Below are 18,433 nucleotides of genomic sequence, written 5' to 3'. Positions count from 1 at the left end.
ATCTACAGCGATGCGGGACCGCTATGGGGACGATTTTTGCACCGAGCTTCGCAAATCTTTTTATGGGCAGTTGGGAGAAGAATTTTATCTATGGTAACCATGATTTTAAGAACCATCTGATTTTTTACCGTCGCTACATAGATGACATTTTAATTATCTGGGATGGCTCAGAAGAAAGGTTTTACAAATTTGTTGAATTCCTGAGTAAAAACGAGCTAAATCTTGTTTTTACATCAAAGATCAATAAAGAATCCTTTGAATTCCTCGATCTGATTCTAGAGGGGAGGGATGGAAGAATTGAAACCAAGAACTTCATCAAGCCAGTTGACACAAATAGTTACCTTCACTACAAAAGTAATCATTTAAAGAAATGGAAAAACAACATCCCCTTCTCCCAATTTAACAGAATAAAGAGAAATTGCAGCAACCAGGGAGAATGCGAAGCCCAAATTGAGAAGTACAAAAGCAGATTTGAGGATAAAGAATATCCAATCAATATCTTGGAAGAAGCAGCCACTAAAGCAAAGGCACTGGAGAGATCAACATTACTAGAATACAAGCCTAAAGAAATGAAAAAAGATTCCGTTTCGTTCATTACAACATACAATCGCCATGAGAAATCCATCAGAGACTCACTTAGTAAACATTGGGGTATCCTATTAATGGACCCGGTCCTTAAAGAATTCTTGCCTCCTCGCCCCGAGATCATCTTCAGAAAATCTAAGAATCTTAAAGATGTTCTAGCACCAAGCATGCTACGAAAGGAACCTGAAGAAAGTACACGATTACCGAAATGCACTGGATCCTTTAAATGTGGCCGATGTAACATCTGCAGGTACCTACATCCAGTGAGGAAAACATTCACAGACATGGAGAAAAAGGAAGTGTACAAAATCAAAGACTTTATAAACTGCAATACCCAATCAGTTATTTATCTATTGGAATGCGAGTGTGGAAAACAATATGTGGGAAAGACAAAGAGACCGTTAAAAATAAGGATTCAAGAACACATCCGCAATAAAAAAAATCAAATGGAGAATCACGCTGTATCCAAACATTTCAAGATGGCACACAACTACAATCCGGAGGCCTTGACCTTCAAGGCAATTGAACTAGTGAAATTGGGAGAAAGAGGCGGCGACCTGGCAAATAAACTTTCACGCAGAGAAATGTATTGGATTTTCCAATTGCAGACACTCCATCCGAAGGGGTTCAATGACTATTATGAAATCGCTCCGTTCCTGTGAATTTTCTGGTGCAATCATTACGGTTGGAATCCAACCCCCTGTTCTTCATCCACCCCTTAATATAACCATGACATAGATATCCGTATCCAATATCACCTCCTAAACTTATATCCTCCTCCTCCCCCACTTCCAATCCCATTGCCACTGCCTCCCTTCCCCACCCCCCCTCCTCCCACTCAACCCCACCCCCACCCCACCCCCACCCCACCTCTGATATATGATTATACTAATATTATGATTCTATTTGTAATATGACACATGTATGGTAAGTAATTATTACAGTCAAACCACACTGGAAATGCCCAATCTCGCCCGATCTTGGAAGCGAAGCAGTGTCGGGCCTGATCAGTACCAGACTAGGGAGACCATCTGGGAATATCAGGTACTGTAAATAAAAAACTATATAATAAAAGCCTACATGAGCTAGTCATTGTTACAATTACACATATATGTTATGCACACCAGTGCCTGCAGGAAAGTACTGGTGTCAGAACTGTTATGCACTCCAGTGTCTGCAGGAATGTACTGGTGTTTGAACTGTTATGCAAAACAAATGGACTCACAGACAAACTGGGGAATATGACATAACGTACACAGAAGGTAATAGGGTAACAAAATACACACAAAGTGAACAGAGAAGCCCAGAGGCTAAGGAACTGGGTATCTCCTTTGTATTAGAACTGCACAGATGGAAAAAGCAAGATGTTGTGTTTTAATACATAGAGAACCCGAAATGCTGTTGCTAAGGGCAACAGCAAAACCCTAAAGGGTTACCAACGGGTGTGGCAGTAAACTCCTTGGTCAGAGATGGAATGATAGACACAAGGAGAGTCTCCACAATCCTATTTCTCACTTGCAGTGCACAGGTTTTAGCTTACTGCCACTAAACTGACCCCTGACACCTAGCACAGTGAGACAGGATTAGACAGGCAAGTCTTAGAATACAGCCGCAAACTTGCTAAGTTCACAGAGTGGTAACAGAACCCCAGCAAGCTAAACGACTGACTCCAGTCTTACTGCTAGGTCTGGATTGGCAGAGTGTAATACCAAATCCCCAGGCCTATTTGCAGTAAGCAACAAACAAATACAAAGCTACACAGTACTGGCTAACTTACATGAACTGACTAACCAACAAAGATTCAGCAGCATCTGCTTACCCTGAAAAGAGGCCTTATAAAGCAGGTGCTGTCCACGCCCCACTCAGACCTCACAGACTGTGAGCACAAAAACCAGCACCGGATCCCCTGCCGTGCACAGAGCCTATAACCACTGCACAGCAAAAGACCCGAACCGGAGTATCAGCTGCGCTCAGGTTACTCCACTAGCACTTGTCTCCCGGTTGCCATGACGACGTGGCAGCACAGGGCAGGAGACCCTAACAGTACCCCCCCTCTGACGAGGGGTCAAAGAACCCCTACCACCGGGTTTATCGGGGAACTGCGAGAAGAAAGAGCGTATCAGTCTGGGGGCATGAAGATCACAACTGCGCACCCACGACCGCTCCTCCGGGCCATACCCCTTCCAGTGCACCAAAAATGACAGCCGACCCCGAACCACCTTGGAGTCAAGAATCCTTTCAACAACAAACTCCCTCTGGCCACGTATCAGAAGAGGGGAAGGTCTTCCACTGGAAGAAGGATTACTAATCGCCCGTTTTAAAAGGGAACAATGAAATGTTTTATTGATACCCAAAGAACGGGGCAGATCTAACTGAAATGCCACCGGATTGATAACCCTGGTGATCTTATAAGGGCCGATGAACCGGGGCCCTAACTTATGAGATGGCTGTCTCAACTTCAAATTCTTGGTAGACAACCAGACGAAGTCTCCTAATTTGAAGCTGCAGGGTCTTTTCCGCTTATCAAAAACCCTTTTGGTCACTAATGACACAGACACAAGGGCTTTCTTCACTTTCCGCCAAATACCTCTAAGGACCGAAACCACAGAGGAACCACCAGGCGTGGAGTCCAGGGGGTCAAAAGAATTGGCCTTAGGATGATGCCCATACACACAAAGGAAGGGAGAGATCCCTGTAGCAGAGTGAGCCGCGTTGTTATAGGCAAACTCCACCATGGACAGATGAGCAACCCAGTCAGTCTGACACTTGGAGACATAACACCTAAGGAACTGCTCCAAGGACTGGTTCACCCTTTCAGTCTGCCCATTAGACTGCGGATGGTAGCCTGACGACAAGCTGACAGAAATCTGGAGATCGGAACAAAATGCCCTCCAGAATTTGGCCACAAACTGGGATCCGCGGTCAGAGACCACATCAAGTGGCAACCCGTGGAGACGCACAACATACAGCATAAATAATTCAGACAGGCGTCTGGCTGATGGCAGCCCAACCAGTGGAACGAAGTGCGCCATCTTCGAAAACCTGTCAACGACAACCCAGATGGCTGTCATCCCCGAGGATTTGGGCAAGTCCACCACAAAATCCATTGAAATGTGGGTCCATGGCTTAGATGGGATAGAGAGTGGATGTAATGGGCCAACAGGAACCCCTCTAGGAGTCTTATTTCGGGCACAGATGTCACATGCCCGAACCCACTGATCCACATCCTTAGCCACCGAGGGCCACCACACCGCCCTAGATAGCAACTCCCGAGTTCTGGCAATACCCGGGTGACCTGCCGACTTCTTGGCATGGAATTCCAGGAACACTCGCTGTCTTAACCTAGGAGGCACAAACAAAAGACCTACCGGAAGGTCTGGAGGAGCCTGCTCCTGTGCTCTAAGGACTAATGATAAGAGGTCCTGGGTAATGCCCACTTTAATACATGATGGGGAAACAATGGGCAACGGCTCCTCGGTGGTCTCCTGGATTGGAGCAAAACTCCGCGAGAGCGCATCAGCCTTGATGTTTTTTGACCCAGGGCGATATGTTATCAAAAAATTAAAGCGAGCAAAAAACAAAGCCCATCGTGCCTGCCTGGCATTGAGACGCTTCGCTGACTCTAAATATGCCAGATTCTTATGGTCAGTGAGAATTGAGACCACAAACTTAGCCCCCTCAAGCCAGTGTCTCCACTCCTCGAGTGCATCCTTAATAGCCAACAATTCCCGGTTACCCACGTCATAATTCATCTCGGCAGGCGAAAATTTACGGGAAAAGTAAGCACAGGGATGAAGGCGATTATCAGACACTCCCATCTGAGAAAGCACTGCCCCAATACCCATCTCAGAGGCATCCACCTCCACCACAAAAGGACGCTCTGGATCTGGGTGTCGCAGCACCTTGGCCGAAACAAATGCCCTTTTGAGACGGGCAAAAGCCGCTTTAGCCTCACAAGACCAGTGAGCAACATCCGCCCCTTTCTTAGTGAGTGCCACCAAGGGCGCCACTATAGACGAAAATCCAGCGATAAATCGTCTATAAAAATTCGCAAAGCCCAGGAAACGCTGAAGCGCCTTCAAACTAGTGGGCTGCACCCAATCCAGGACTGCCTGTACCTTGGAACCCTCCATTTGGAAACCTTCTGGGGAGATAATATATCCTAGAAATGCGATTTGCTGAACTTCAAATTCGCACTTCTCCAGCTTCGCCCCAAGCCGGTGGTCTCTGAGTTTCTGGAGGACTAAGCGTACATGCTTCCGATGTTCCTCCAGGGAATGGGAGAAGATTAGGATGTCATCTAAGTATACAACTAAGAATCTATCCAAATATTCCCTGAGCACATCATTCATGAAATCCTGGAAGACTGCCGGGGCATTACAGAGCCCAAAAGGCATCACCAAATATTCATAATGCCCTGAGTGGGTATTAAAGGCAGTCTTCCATTCATCCCCCTCTCTTATTCGGATTAGATTGTACGCACCGCGTAGGTCAATCTTAGAAAAAATGGTGGCAGTACGAAGCTGGTCAAACAAGACCGAAATGAGAGGCAGTGGGTATGAGTTTTTAATCGTGATACGGTTCAATTCCCTGAAGTCGATGCAGGGTCGCAACGAACCGTCCTTTTTACCCACGAAGAAGAACCCCGACCCAACTGGAGACTGTGAAGGTCTGATAAATCCCTTAGCCAAGTTCTCCTGAATGTACTCTGCCATAGCCTGAGTCTCAGGACGTGACAGGGAGTACAACCTGCTCTTGGGAAGCTTAGCATTTGGCAACAAATCAATGGCACAGTCATAGGGGCGATGGGGAGGTAGTACCTCTGCAACTTTTTTGGAGAACACGTCCGCAAAATCTGCATAACACCCTGGCAATCCTGGCAAACTTAGCTGCGAGAGCCTGACTGGAAGGCTCAAGCATCTCCTGAAACAATCAGTACCCCAACTAAGAATCTCCCTAGAGACCCAGTCAAATTGAGGATTGTGGGCCCTTAACCAGGGTAACCCCAACACCAATGGGGCAAAAGTACAGACAGTCACATAAAAGGACAATTTTTCAGAGTGTGTGGCTCCAATAAACAAAGAAATCTGGCTAGTGCAAGAGGTAATTTTACCTTGGGATAATGGTTCCCCGTTTAACCCACAAATCTCAATTTCCGATGCCAAGGGTACTAAGGGAACAGAGTGTTTCAGGGCGAATTGGCGGTCCATAAAAACCCCGTCGGCCCCACTGTCCACAAAGGCCTCAGTCTTGACAGTTTGACCGAGGATCTTCAAGGTCACCGGAATGATAAAAGTCTTCTTGGGAAATTCTGACTTCTGGCCTGACAGGATATTTCCCATCACCCTCAGGCCCTGAAGTTTTCCGGCTTTTCTGGGCATGATACTACCACATGACCTTTATTCCCACAGTACAAACACAACCCCTGCTGTCTCCTCCGCGTCTTCTCACGCGAGGAGAGGCGGGTAGCCCCAATCTGCATAGGCTCCTCAGAAAATTCCTCAGAGTCTGAGGTTCCCTTGGGAAGGAAGGAAATCTCAGTCTCCCTTTCAAGCCTACGCTCTCTCAGCCGTCTATCCACCCGGATGGATAACTGCATGAGCTGATCCAAGCTATCAGGCAAGGGATATTGTACCAGTTGGTCCTTTATCTGGTTAGAAAGACCTCTTCGGTACTGGTGTCTCAGGGCTGGGTCATTCCACTGGGTATCATGGGCCAACCTCCGAAACTCCGTACAGTAAACCTCAACTGGCCTTCGCCCTTGCTTAAGGATCGAAATCTGAGCCTCGGCTGAGGCCGTCTTGTCAGGGTCATCATACAACATGCCCAGTGCCGTAAAAAAAGCATCAACACTTTTAAGCGACGGACAGTCAGGCTGCAACCGATATGCCCAGACCTGTGGGTCTCCTTGTAGCAAGGAAATCACTATGCCCACCCGCTGAATCTCTGACCCAGAAGACTGAGGCCTAAGCCGGAAGTATAGCTTGCAGCTCTCCTTGAAACAAAAGAACTGCGAGCGATCTCCAGAAAAACGATCCGGGAGATTTACTTTCGGCTCCTTAACCCCTGCAGGTGCTGCTGCTGCGGGAGCTCCACCAGCAGCCTGGGAGGTGTGCATTTTAATGGACAAATCATTAAATTGTCGAGTCAGGACCTGCACCTGATCGACCACCTGTTGCAACGTATTTTGAGGGGTATGCTCCATATTCCCACAAAATTTCAACAGGAGTATTAGGCTGCTGAATATGTTATGCACACCAGTGCCTGCAGGAAAGTACTGGTGTCAGAACTGTTATGCACTCCAGTGTCTGCAGGAATGTACTGGTGTTTGAACTGTTATGCAAAACAAATGGACTCACAGACAAACTGGGGAATATGACATAACGTGCACAGAAGGTAATAGGGTAACAAAATACACACAAAGTGAACAGAGAAGCCCAGAGGCTAAGGAACTGGGTATCTCCTTTGTATTAGAACTGCACAGATGGAAAAAGCAAGATGTTGTGTTTTAATACATAGAGAAACCGAAATGCTGTTGCTAAGGGCAACAGCAAAACCCTAAAGGGTTACCAACGGGTGTGGCAGTAAACTCCTTGGTCAGAGATGGAATGATAGACACAAGGAGAGTCTCCACAATCCTATTTCTCACTTGCAGTGCACAGGTTTTAGCTTACTGCCACTAAACTGACCCCTGACACCTAGCACAGTGAGACAGGATTAGACAGGCAAGTCTTAGAATACAGCCGCAAACTTGCTAAGTTCACAGAGTGGTAACAGAACCCCAGCAAGCTAAACGACTGACTCCAGTCTTACTGCTAGGTCTGGATTGGCAGAGTGTAATACCAAATCCCCAGGCCTATTTGCAGTAAGCAACAAACAAATACAAAGCTACACAGTACTGGCTAACTTACATGAACTGACTAACCAACAAAGATTCAGCAGCATCTGCTTACCCTGAAAAGAGGCCTTATAAAGCAGGTGCTGTCCACGCCCCACTCAGACCTCACAGACTGTGAGCACAAAAACCAGCACCGGATCCCCTGCCGTGCACAGAGCCTATAACCACTGCACAGCAAAAGACCCGAACCGGAGTATCAGCTGCGCTCAGGTTACTCCACTAGCACTTGTCTCCCGGTTGCCATGACGACGTGGCAGCACAGGGCAGGAGACCCTAACAATATATGAACCTATCACTAGCCCTTTTTTATTTCTGCACTTCTAAACTTGATCATACTGTCTGCACCTTATCACTAATTACATTAAGCACTACAAGTAACCCTATTTACATTTAGTTCTATTATTATTATCTGTTTTAATAATATTATCTATATTTATATATATTTTATATATCTGCACGTCAGCGCACTTTATTTGATGAAGCATCTTATTTATATATATGATAAACCTATCTAGGAACTGTTATTATGGTGACTAAATTGCTTCTAATCACCTATTAATTAAACTTCTTTTTTTTTTCTGTTTACATGGTTCACGGAGGATCAATATGATAATATCCCTGATTTTGACCTCCATTAACATGGCCGCAGCATGAAATACCTATATGAAAAACCACACAAAGATGGCCGCCGATGGAGCTCTTTATGTGAATACTCCTGGCCTCTAGGAAGAACTGAATCTGCTAAAACTACGGGCGCATGCGCGGTCGCGTCTCCGGAAGTGGGGCGGAAGTGACGCGACGTCAGAATACCGGAAGTGTGGCGGAAAAGCCGCCAGCGCTTCTTAAAATGACTTTTTCTAGACCTCTCTTGCTCCAAAGTTATTTTTAAAGTATATATTATACACTGTACTGTTATATAGCATCCGATCATATTATATAAGATCACAAACTAGTAGATTACAGTCTGTTTGGCAACACCATGTGCAAACCACAGGAAGTGATGTCATAATTACCACTAGATCACTACTGGTATAAATAGAAGCTTGGTCCCACTCTGCTAACCCCCTTGATGAAGTCTGTATGACGAAACGCGTTGGGCAACCTGGCAGTGACCTTATACCCAGTTAAGTTATAATCTTCTTATCTATTTTTAACGGGTAATATACTTAGAATTGTATAAATTGTTTTTATCCCATTTTTTAAAGAGACCTGTTATTAAGATATTTTTATGTGTAAAACCTTATGTGAAAACTTTATTTTATGTGAATAAATTGTATTTATATTTTTTACCTTCATTGTGAGTTTTTAAAAGACACCGTTGGTCGCTATATTCCCCCCTCCCCCCTTTTTATATATATATATATATATAGTAAATAAGTCTCCTGTATACAATGTCTACGTTATGTATTATTGTAAGTAAACTTTAAATCTTTGCATTTGAAACTAAAGAATGACTCTGGAGGGACTCGAACCCACAACCTTTGAATAACTACGACCTATTAGAAGTCCAATGCGCTATCCATTGCGCCACAGAGCCACTGAAGCAGCAAGAGTTTGTATCGACAGTACAACTTGTAGAATACTTTCATGTTTTAAAAGCTACAATCTGTGATGAAACAAATCTATTATGTCTTTCTTTTTTTAGTAGGATGTATATACAGAGTATTGTAGAGTAAGAGCCAAAATTTTATACTGATTTCAGAAATAGCATCCTCATTGTGTGAGGTGCAAAAAAATGTGGGGACAATTGCACCCTGTGTGAAATAGTAACTGTTTATTGCAATACAAACTAAAGACCAAAATATTTTCTAAAATGTATTTAATGTTTAGAGTGCTTAACAGTGTAGATATTCATCTTATTTCATACTATAATGATAATGTTGCTAACCTGTGTCAGATATTTCCAACATTCCTCTTGAATGCAACATCCCTGTCTGAGTTTTCCGGCTGCTGATTTCGAGTGCAAGTCCTATATCAGGTTTAAGCAATTATTTAGCTAATATGTGATAACCATGTAAGGATTACAGGTAAAAAGGATTGAATGTTTTTTTTGAGTGTAGATACCCTTCAAGGTCTGCATAGCTAGCTGAGCAGACTCAACATTGAATTTGGTTGCTGGTTAAATATAACAATAAGCATTTTTGATCAGCAGTTATTGATTTAAAGTATCGAAAATTGATTTGTAATTGGTGCTCTTACATTGAAAATATTTTTATGTCACCAGCCTATCATTACTTTGTATATATATATATATATATATATATATATATATATATAGTAAATAAGTCTCCTATATACAATGTCTACGTTATGTATTATTGTAAGTAAAGTTTAAATGTTTGCATTTGAAACTAAAGAACGTCTCTGGTGGGACTCGAACACAAGACCTTTGAATAACTACAACCTACTAGGAGTCCAATGCGCTGTCCATTGCACCACAGAGCCACTGATGTACCACATTTTTGTATCAACAGTACAATGTGTTGAATACTCTTATGTTTTAAATGACACAATCTGTGATGAAACTAATCTTTTTATTTTTCTATTTTTTAAGTATGCTGTAAAGAGAGTATCGTAGAGTGAGAGTAAAATTTTTGTAATGATTTCAGAAATAGCTCCCACTTTGTGTGAGGTGCAAATCAATATGGGGACAATTGCACCATGTCTGATTGAGTGTTTGTTCCAAAGAAACTGAAGACAGAAACATTTTGGTAACATTTATATAGGTTTTGTATTTTTACCAGTATATATATTTATATTAATTTATATTATAATAATTACATGGCTATCGAGTGTCAGATATTTATAACATTTCTCCCAAATGCAACAGCTATGTCTGAGTCTTCCTCTTGCTGTTTTCAAGTGCAAGTCCTATATCAGGTTTTAGCAATTGTGTAGGTTATCTGTAATACACATCTAAGGATTTTTTATGATTTTTGAGTGTACTGTAGATACACTTTAAGCTTTGTATTCCTACGTGAGCAGACTCAACATAATATTTTCATTGCTGGTTAAAAATAACCATCCACATTTTTATTACCAGTTATTGATTTAAAGTATCTAAAATTGATTTGTAACTGGTCTTACATTTAAATGATTTTTATGTCAACAGCCTATAATTACTTTGTATATATAGTATATAGGTCTCCCATATACAATGTCTATGTTATGTACCATTTTAAGAAAATTTTAAATGTTTGCATTTGAAGCTAAAGAATGACTCTGGTGGGACTCGAACCCACAACCTTTGAATAACTACAACCTACTAGAAGTCCAATGCGCTATCCATTACGCCACAGAGCCACTGAAGCAACAAGCGTTTGTATCGACAGTACAACTTGTAGAATACTTTCATGTTTTAAAAGCTACAATCTGTGATGAAACAAATCTATTATGTCTTTCTTTTTTTAGTAGGATGTATATACAGAGTATTGTAGAGTAAGAGCCAAAATTTTATACTGATTTCAGAAATAGCATCCTCATTGTGTGACGTGCAAAAAAATGTGGGGACAATTGCACCCTGTGTGAAATAGTAACTGTTTTTCTTCTACGCTACTTCATGGCAGCCATAACTACTGGGATTGTATCCCTATTCCTAACTTTAGACAGGGAGTTTTCCTAAACCACTAGGGCCCACCCACTATGGGTATATAACCGCACTCCACCCCTTCCTCCCTAGTCTTTTTCCTGTCTCCTAGCTTGGCAGTAGGAGTTCCTGTATCATTTATTTTTTTGTTTAAATTATTTTTTCAGGGCTTACCTCATGTTGTTCCTAGCTGATACGTCTCCTGGCAGCCGTGCTAGAAGAGGGTGGCTCCCTGGGTGTTTGGCTAAGTGTGCTAGGGGCAGTCAAGTAAGTCCCCATATGTTCAGCTTAAGGTGTCCTCCTGTCAGCCCTTTGCTGCGGGTCCCCCTTTTGCCGTTTCCCGCTGCCGTGGCCGCCGCTCTGCTGTGTGCTATGGGGCCTTTCAGTGAGGAGAATATGTGCTGCTACAGAGGAAGTCCCTCTTCAGAAGGGCATGTGTGCGGTTTCCGGCCGGAGGTCCATCTGTTGAAGTGGATATGTGCGGCCGTCCTCTTTAGGAAGGGGACGTACGCGACTTCCGCCGGAAGGTCCTGGCACTGAAGGGGAAGTGCGGCGGTGGGCGGAAGTGCTGGGGGGACGCAGTGGAGGCTGGCTGGCGGAAGTGCTGTTTAGCACCCGTCCCAGCTGATTGTGGGGGGCGGGCTGCACTGACGCCGCAGCCTTTTATAAGGCATGAAAATTTTGAATTAATGGCGCTGCACACAAGGAGTTAGGAAGCTCCTATGATTGCTGGGCTGGTTTTCTAAGCTTACCAGCAGAATGGAAAGAAAGCCTTCTCCCCAAAGCCGGTCAGTGCCCTAAAGAGGTAAGTCCTCATAGAGGGCAGGTTGTTTATTTACTTTTTATTTATTGTTTATTTGTTGTTTATTTTGTTGCTGTGTGGTAGTTTAGGTTGTAAGGTGTTTTATTTTGCTGTTTTAGTGTGTCTCCACCTAAGAAGAGGTTGTGTAAGAAAAGGCATAAGGACATGCAGTGTGCAGCTTGTGACAAAATCTTTTCAGCTGCTGAAAATGTTAAATTCTGTGAGGAGTGTATGCAGAGTGATTCTCAGGAGTCTGTGCAGTCCAAACAAATAAGAGATTTAATGAGATGGATGAAGGAGTCTTTTGTTACCAAAGAGCAGCTCTCGGAATTCCAAGGGAATAAAAGGGCTAGGTCTCTGGATAGAATTGATTCAGTGGATGAGTCAGGTTCTCAGGATTTTGCTTATGATGATTATCAGGCTGCTTCTAGTGCTGAGTCGGTAGACGGGCAAGAAGAGGAGAGAAAGTTTAACTTGGAGCTGGTGGATAGTCTTCTGAAAGATATCTTTAAGACTATGAATTATAAAGTGCCTGAAGAGGAATGTAATGATGAGGATATTCTGTTCTGTGATAAAACCAAAAAGAACAGGGTTTTTCCAGTCCATAAGGCATTAAAAGATGTTGTGAGTAAGGAGTGGAAAAGCATTGATAAAAGGCTGGGTAATACTAAAAGGCTTGATCATATGTTCCCAGTGGAAGATGAGCAGTTTACTTATTGGTGTGCAATCCCTAAAGTTGATGCTGCAGTCGCAGAGATGGTATCAAAAACCACCATTTTGTTAGAAGATGGAGCAGTCTTAAAAGATGGGATGGATAAACGCATGGAGAGTGCGTTAAAGAAATTGCATATGTCTTCAGCAATATCACTAAAATCCGGTGTGGCGGTAGCATCTGTTTCTAGAGCGTTGAGAGTGTGGGGGTCAGTATTGTCGTCTGATATAGAAGAAGGTATTTCGAGGCAGTATCTGCAAAGAAGTCTGACCATAATGTCCAAAGGGATCGAGTATCTCTGTGAGGCCTCTTTAGATGCTCTGGTTTTTGCTGCAAAGTCTATGGCAGCAGGTGTGATGGCAAGGAGAGCTTTGTGGCTGCGTTCTTGGTCGGCAGATATGCACTCCAAGAATAGGTTGGTGTCCCTGCCATATGAAGGGTCTCTGTTGTTTGGAAATAAATTAGAGCCCATTATACAGAAAATGTCAGGAGGGAAATCGGCAAAACTTCCTCAGGACAGGAGGAATAGATTTCCAATACCGTCCTCTAAACAGCAGTTTAAGGAGGCAAGAGGATATCGACCAGGTCGCTTTTATTCAGGAAGGTACTCCTCAGGTACCAATAGGCAGTCCTTTCGGCAGGCCTACAGGAGAGGTGGTCGAAGGGCATGACTGTCACAGGGTTCTGGTATCTTTCCCAGTGGGTGGCAGACTTCAGACGTTTGCCGGCCGTTGGGTAGAGTCTATTCAGGATACGTGGGTAATAGATGTCGTATCCCAGGGATACCGGATAGAATTCTCAAAACTTCCCGTGTGGGACAAATTTCTAATTTCAGAGACACCAACTACAAATCTAGAGTTAAAAGCTATGGAGGACAGTTTAAGGAAACTGATCGAAGCAAAAGCTGTAGAGACTGTCCCGTTTTTGGAAAGAAACAGAGGTTTCTATTCAAGACTGTTTCTGGTGAGAAAACCTTCCGGCGAGTTCAGAACCATCTTAGATCTCAGACAGCTCAACGAGTATATAGAAACAATAAAGTTCCGTATGGAGACCCTAAAGTATATCCTGTTAGGGGTGAGAGAGAGAGACTTTTTGGCTTCTGTAGATCTAAAGGATGCTTACTTCCACGTTCCAATTTGCAAGCAGCACAGGAAATATCTAAGGCTTTGTGTCCTCGGCAAACACTTTCAGTTCACTTGCCTTCCGTTCGGCCTAAAGTCATCTCCAAGGGTGTTCACCAAAGTTCTGACATCGCTCATTGCTGTGATCAGAGGTCAAAAAGTAGCAATATGGTCATACCTGGACGACTTGCTGGTGTGCGGAGAGTCAATAGAGAAAGTGGACAAAGCATTAAGTGTGGCGCTACAAATTCTGCAAGAACATGGCTGGCTCATAAACTGGGAAAAAAGCAGACTAACGCCAAAGCAAATAATACAGTTTCTGGGGGTACAGGTAGATACCCTCGATTGTATGATAAGTCTTTCAGAGGAGAGGTGTCTAAAGCTTCAAGATCTGGCTACCCTCATAAAGGGATGCAACAGTGTGACGATTCGTCAGGGGATGCGTCTCTTGGGGATGATGGCGTCCTCCATAGATGTAGTCCCTTGGGCGAGGTGGAGGATGAGAGATCTTCAGTTGGACATCCTGAATTATATTCGGAAAGGATATTCTCTGAATTATCGTATAAAACTAGGCCGGAAAGCGAAAGAATCTTTGACCTGGTGGACGGACGAACGGCTGGTCAGCAGAAGGACGTCTCTGTGACCATCATGCTCTGGTTCTGACAACGGATGCGAGTACAACAGGTTGGGGTGCTCATCTGTTGCACAGAAATTGTCAGGGCACATGGAGCGAAGAGGAAGCACGTTTGTCTTCGAATCACAGGGAGATGAGAGCGGTGTGGAATGCCATACAGCAGTTTCAAAAACAACTTCAAGGAAAGCATCTCAAGGTTTTTTCAGACAATGTTTCCGTAGTGGCGTATCTCAATCGCCAAGGAGGCACCAGGAGTCGAGTGCTGATGGAGGAAGTGTCAAAGATATTGAAATGGGCGGAATGCCATCTCAAAACTCTAGCAGCTCTACATGTTCCAGGAGTGAACAATGTGGTGGCAGACTTCCTCAGTCGACAGGAGGTATTACCAGGAGAGTGGGAGCTAGATGACGTAGTTTTTCAGCAGATCATACAACAGTTCGGAAGGCCTCAGGTAGATTTGATGGCCACACACGTCAATGCAAAAGTTCCACTCTTTTTCTCCCGATGTCATCTCCCAGGAACAGGGGGAGTGGATGCTTTCTCCCTTCCTTGGACGTTCAGACTGGCGTATGTGTTTCCCCCGTTTCCTATGATTCCAAGGACTCTCAGGAAGATCTGGGAGGACAAGGCACAAGTAATCATAATTCTTCCCTACTGGCCGAAGAGGGTTTGGTTTCCTTCAGTGCTCAGGATGGCAGTGCAGGGTCCTTGGCGGTTGCCATTGAAGAAGGATTTGCTGCATCAGGGGCCATTGTTGCATCCGAATCTACAACAGCTTCATTTGACGGCGTGGAAATTGAGCGGCAGTTATTAAGAAATAGAGGTCTGTCCGAGCAGGTCCTCGATTTGCATATACAGGCAAGGAAAAAAGTATCCTCTAGTGTTTACTATAGGGTCTGGAAAAAGTTCATCTCATTGTCTGGATCAAGATTTAATCCATTAAAAGCAGAAACATCTCAAGTTTTACAATTCCTGTTTGAAGGCTTTGAGAAAGGATTGGCAGTGTCCACTATCAAGGTTCAGATATCGGCTCTGAGTATTCTGTTGGAACGGAGATTGTCTGAGGAGGACTTGGTCAAACAGTTTTGTCAGGCAATTAAAAGAATAAGAACTCGAGTTAGGTCAACTCTTGCTCCTTGGGACTTAAATTTAGTTCTCAATTCTTTGATGCTGCCTCCGTTTAAGCCTCTGCAGGATATTTCGTTGAAGTTCTTAACTTGGAAAGTAGTGTTTCTGGTAGCCATCACAACGGCCAGAAGAGTTAGCGAATTACAGGCTCTGTGGTCGGAAGAACCTTATCTTAACTTTTTCCCAGATAAAATTGTTCTGAGAACTAATCCAGATTTTCTGCCAAAAGTTGTGTCGGAGTTTCACCTCAGTCAGAACATCGTGTTACCATCTTTCTATCCGGATCCGCAGAATGAGGAGGAAGAAGCAATGCATAATTTAGATCTGATAAGGGCAGTTTCAATCTATATGGAAAGAGTTAAACAGTTCCGTAACACAAAACATCTGTTCGTGCTACACTCTGGTGTGAAGAAAGGTGAAAGGCCTACAAAGCAGACAATTTCCAGGTGGATTACAGAGCTTTTGACATTTGTATATGAAAGAAGTGGTCGCAGAGTTCCAGAAGGTTTAAAGGCACACTCTACTAGGGCCATGGCAACTTCTTGGGCTAAGAAGGGTCACGTGTCGGCGAAAGACATTTGCGCGGCAGCCACCTGGTCTTCAATGCATACATTCTCTACTCATTATGCATTAGATATTGTTGACACCCACTTTGGGAAGCAGGTCCTTCAAGGGGCTTTGCAACAAATAAGTATTATTTTCAGCATCAAAACAAGGCTTCCTGTGTATTACATTGCCCTCCCTATAACGAGCGTTGGTATATCCCAGTAGTTATGGCTGTCATGAAGTAGCGTAGAAGAAAGAAGCAAATTATACTTACCGGTAATTTTATTTCTTCGAGATACTTCATGGCAGCCTACAAAATCCCTCCCTTATTGGGTTTCTCAGAGAGACTTGTCGTAGGAGACACTCAAAAGACTAGGGAGGAAGGGGTGGAGTGCGGTTATATACCCATAGTGGGTGGGCCCTAGTGGTTTAGGAAAACTCCCTGTCTAAAGTTAGGAATAGGGATACAATCCCAGTAGTTATGGCTGCCATAAAGTATCTCGAAGAAATGAAATTATCGGTAAGTATAATTTGCTTCTATTGCAATACAAACTAAAGACCAAAATATTTTCTAAAATGTATTTAATGTTTAGAGTGCTTAACAGTGTAGATATTCATCTTATTTCATACTATCATGATAATGTTGCTAACCTGTGTCAGATATTTCCAACATTCCTCTTGAATGCAACATCCCTGTCTGAGTTTTCCGGCTGCTGATTTCGAGTGCAAGTCCTATATCAGGTTTAAGCAATTATTTAGCTAATATGTGATAACCATGTAAGGATTACAGGTAAAAAGGATTTAATGTTTTTTGAGTGTAGATACCCTTCGAGGTCTGCATAGCTAGCTGAGCAGACTCAACATTGAATTTGGTTGCTGGTTAAATATAACAATAAGCATTTTTGATCAGCAGTTATTGACTTAAAGTATCGAAAATTGATTTGTAATTGGTGATCTTACATTGAAAAGATTTCTATGTCACCAGCCTATCATTACTTTGTATATATATATATATAGTAAATAAGTCTCCTGTATACAATGTCTAAGTTATGTATTATTGTAAGTAAACTTTAAATCTTTGCATTTGAAACTAAAGAACGACTCTGGTGGAACTCAAACCCACAACCTTTGAATAACTACAACCTACTAGAAGTCCAATGCGCTATCCATTGCGCCACAGAGCCACTGATGTATCATATTTTTGTATCAACAGTACAATGTGTTGAATACTCTTATGTTTTAAATGACACAATCTGTGATGAAACTAATCTTTTTATTTTTCTATTTTTTAAGTATGCTGTAAAGAGAGTATTGTAGAGTGAGAGTAAAATTTTTGTAATGATTTCAGAAATAGCTCCCACTTTGTGTGAGGTGCAAATCAATATGGGGACAATTGCACCATGTCTGATTGAGTGTTTGTTGTAAAGAAACTGAAGACAGAAACATTTTGGTAACATTTATATAGGTTTTGTATTTTTACCAGTATAGATATTTATATTAATTTATATTATAATAATTACATGGCTATCGAGTGTCAGATATTTATAACATTTCTCCCAAATGCAACAGCTATGTCTGAGTCTTCCTCTTGCTGTTTTCAAGTGCAAGTCCTATATCAGGTTTTAGCAATTGTGTAGGTTATTTGTAATACCCATCTAAGGATTTTTTATGATTTTTGAGTGTACTGTAGATACACGTTAAGCTTTGTATTCCTACGTGAGCAGACTCAACATTATATTTTCATTGCTGGTTAAAAATAACCATCCACATTTTTATTACCAGTTATTGATTTAAAGTATCTAAAATTGATTTGTAACTGGTCTTACATTTAAATGATTTTTATGTCAACAGCCTATAATTACTTTGTATATATAGTATATAGGTCACCCATATACAATGTCTATGTTACGTATCATTTTACGTAAATTTTAAATGTTTGCATTTGAAGCTAAAGAATGACTCTGGTGGGACTCGAACCCACAACCTTTGAATAACTACAACCTACTAGAAGTCCAATGCGCTATCCATTGCGCCACAGAGCCATTGAAGCAGCAAGCGTTTGTATCGACAGTACAACTTGTAGAATAATTTCATGTTTTAAAAGCTACAATCTGTGAAGAAACAAATCTATTATGTCTTTCTTTTTTTAGTAGGATATATATACAGAGTATTGTAGAGTAAGAGCCAAAATTTTATACTGATTTCAGAAATAGCATCCTCATTGTGTGAGGTGCAAAAAATGTGGGGACAATTGCACCCTGTGTGAAATAGTAATGTTAATTGCAAAACAAACTAAAGACCAAAATATTTTCTAAAATGTATTTAATGTTTAGAGTGCTTAACAGTGTAGATATTCATCTTATTTCATACTATAATGATAATGTTGCTAACCTGTGTCAGATATTTCCAACATTCCTCTTG

General features: G+C 42.5%; 4 non-coding genes and 1 pseudogene across 4 annotated transcripts; 1 reads left to right on the top strand and 4 right to left on the bottom strand.

Annotated features, from left to right (window-relative positions):
- The first annotated feature begins 1,521 nt into the window (after positions 1 to 1,521).
- LOC134912094 (5S ribosomal RNA) lies at positions 1,522 to 1,641 on the top strand (annotated as a pseudogene).
- Positions 1,642 to 8,934: 7,293 nt separating this feature from the next.
- TRNAR-UCU (transfer RNA arginine (anticodon UCU)) lies at positions 8,935 to 9,020 on the bottom strand. Its single transcript is given in 2 exon segments — positions 8,935 to 8,970; positions 8,984 to 9,020. It is a non-coding gene; the product is annotated as a tRNA-Arg (tRNA).
- Positions 9,021 to 10,700: 1,680 nt separating this feature from the next.
- On the bottom strand, positions 10,701 to 10,786 carry TRNAR-UCU (transfer RNA arginine (anticodon UCU)). The gene is given in 2 exon segments: positions 10,701 to 10,736; positions 10,750 to 10,786. It is a non-coding gene; the product is annotated as a tRNA-Arg (tRNA).
- A 6,324-nt stretch (positions 10,787 to 17,110) lies between these two features.
- TRNAR-UCU (transfer RNA arginine (anticodon UCU)) lies at positions 17,111 to 17,196 on the bottom strand. Its single transcript is given in 2 exon segments — positions 17,111 to 17,146; positions 17,160 to 17,196. It is a non-coding gene; the product is annotated as a tRNA-Arg (tRNA).
- A 772-nt stretch (positions 17,197 to 17,968) lies between these two features.
- TRNAR-UCU (transfer RNA arginine (anticodon UCU)) lies at positions 17,969 to 18,054 on the bottom strand. Its single transcript is given in 2 exon segments — positions 17,969 to 18,004; positions 18,018 to 18,054. It is a non-coding gene; the product is annotated as a tRNA-Arg (tRNA).
- Between the last annotated feature and the right edge of the window lie 379 nt (positions 18,055 to 18,433).

Source organism: Pseudophryne corroboree, chromosome 4, assembly GCF_028390025.1.
Source record: "Pseudophryne corroboree isolate aPseCor3 chromosome 4, aPseCor3.hap2, whole genome shotgun sequence".
Classification (NCBI taxonomy): Eukaryota; Metazoa; Chordata; class Amphibia; order Anura; family Myobatrachidae; genus Pseudophryne; species Pseudophryne corroboree.
This window is presented reverse-complemented; position numbering and strand designations above follow the sequence as displayed.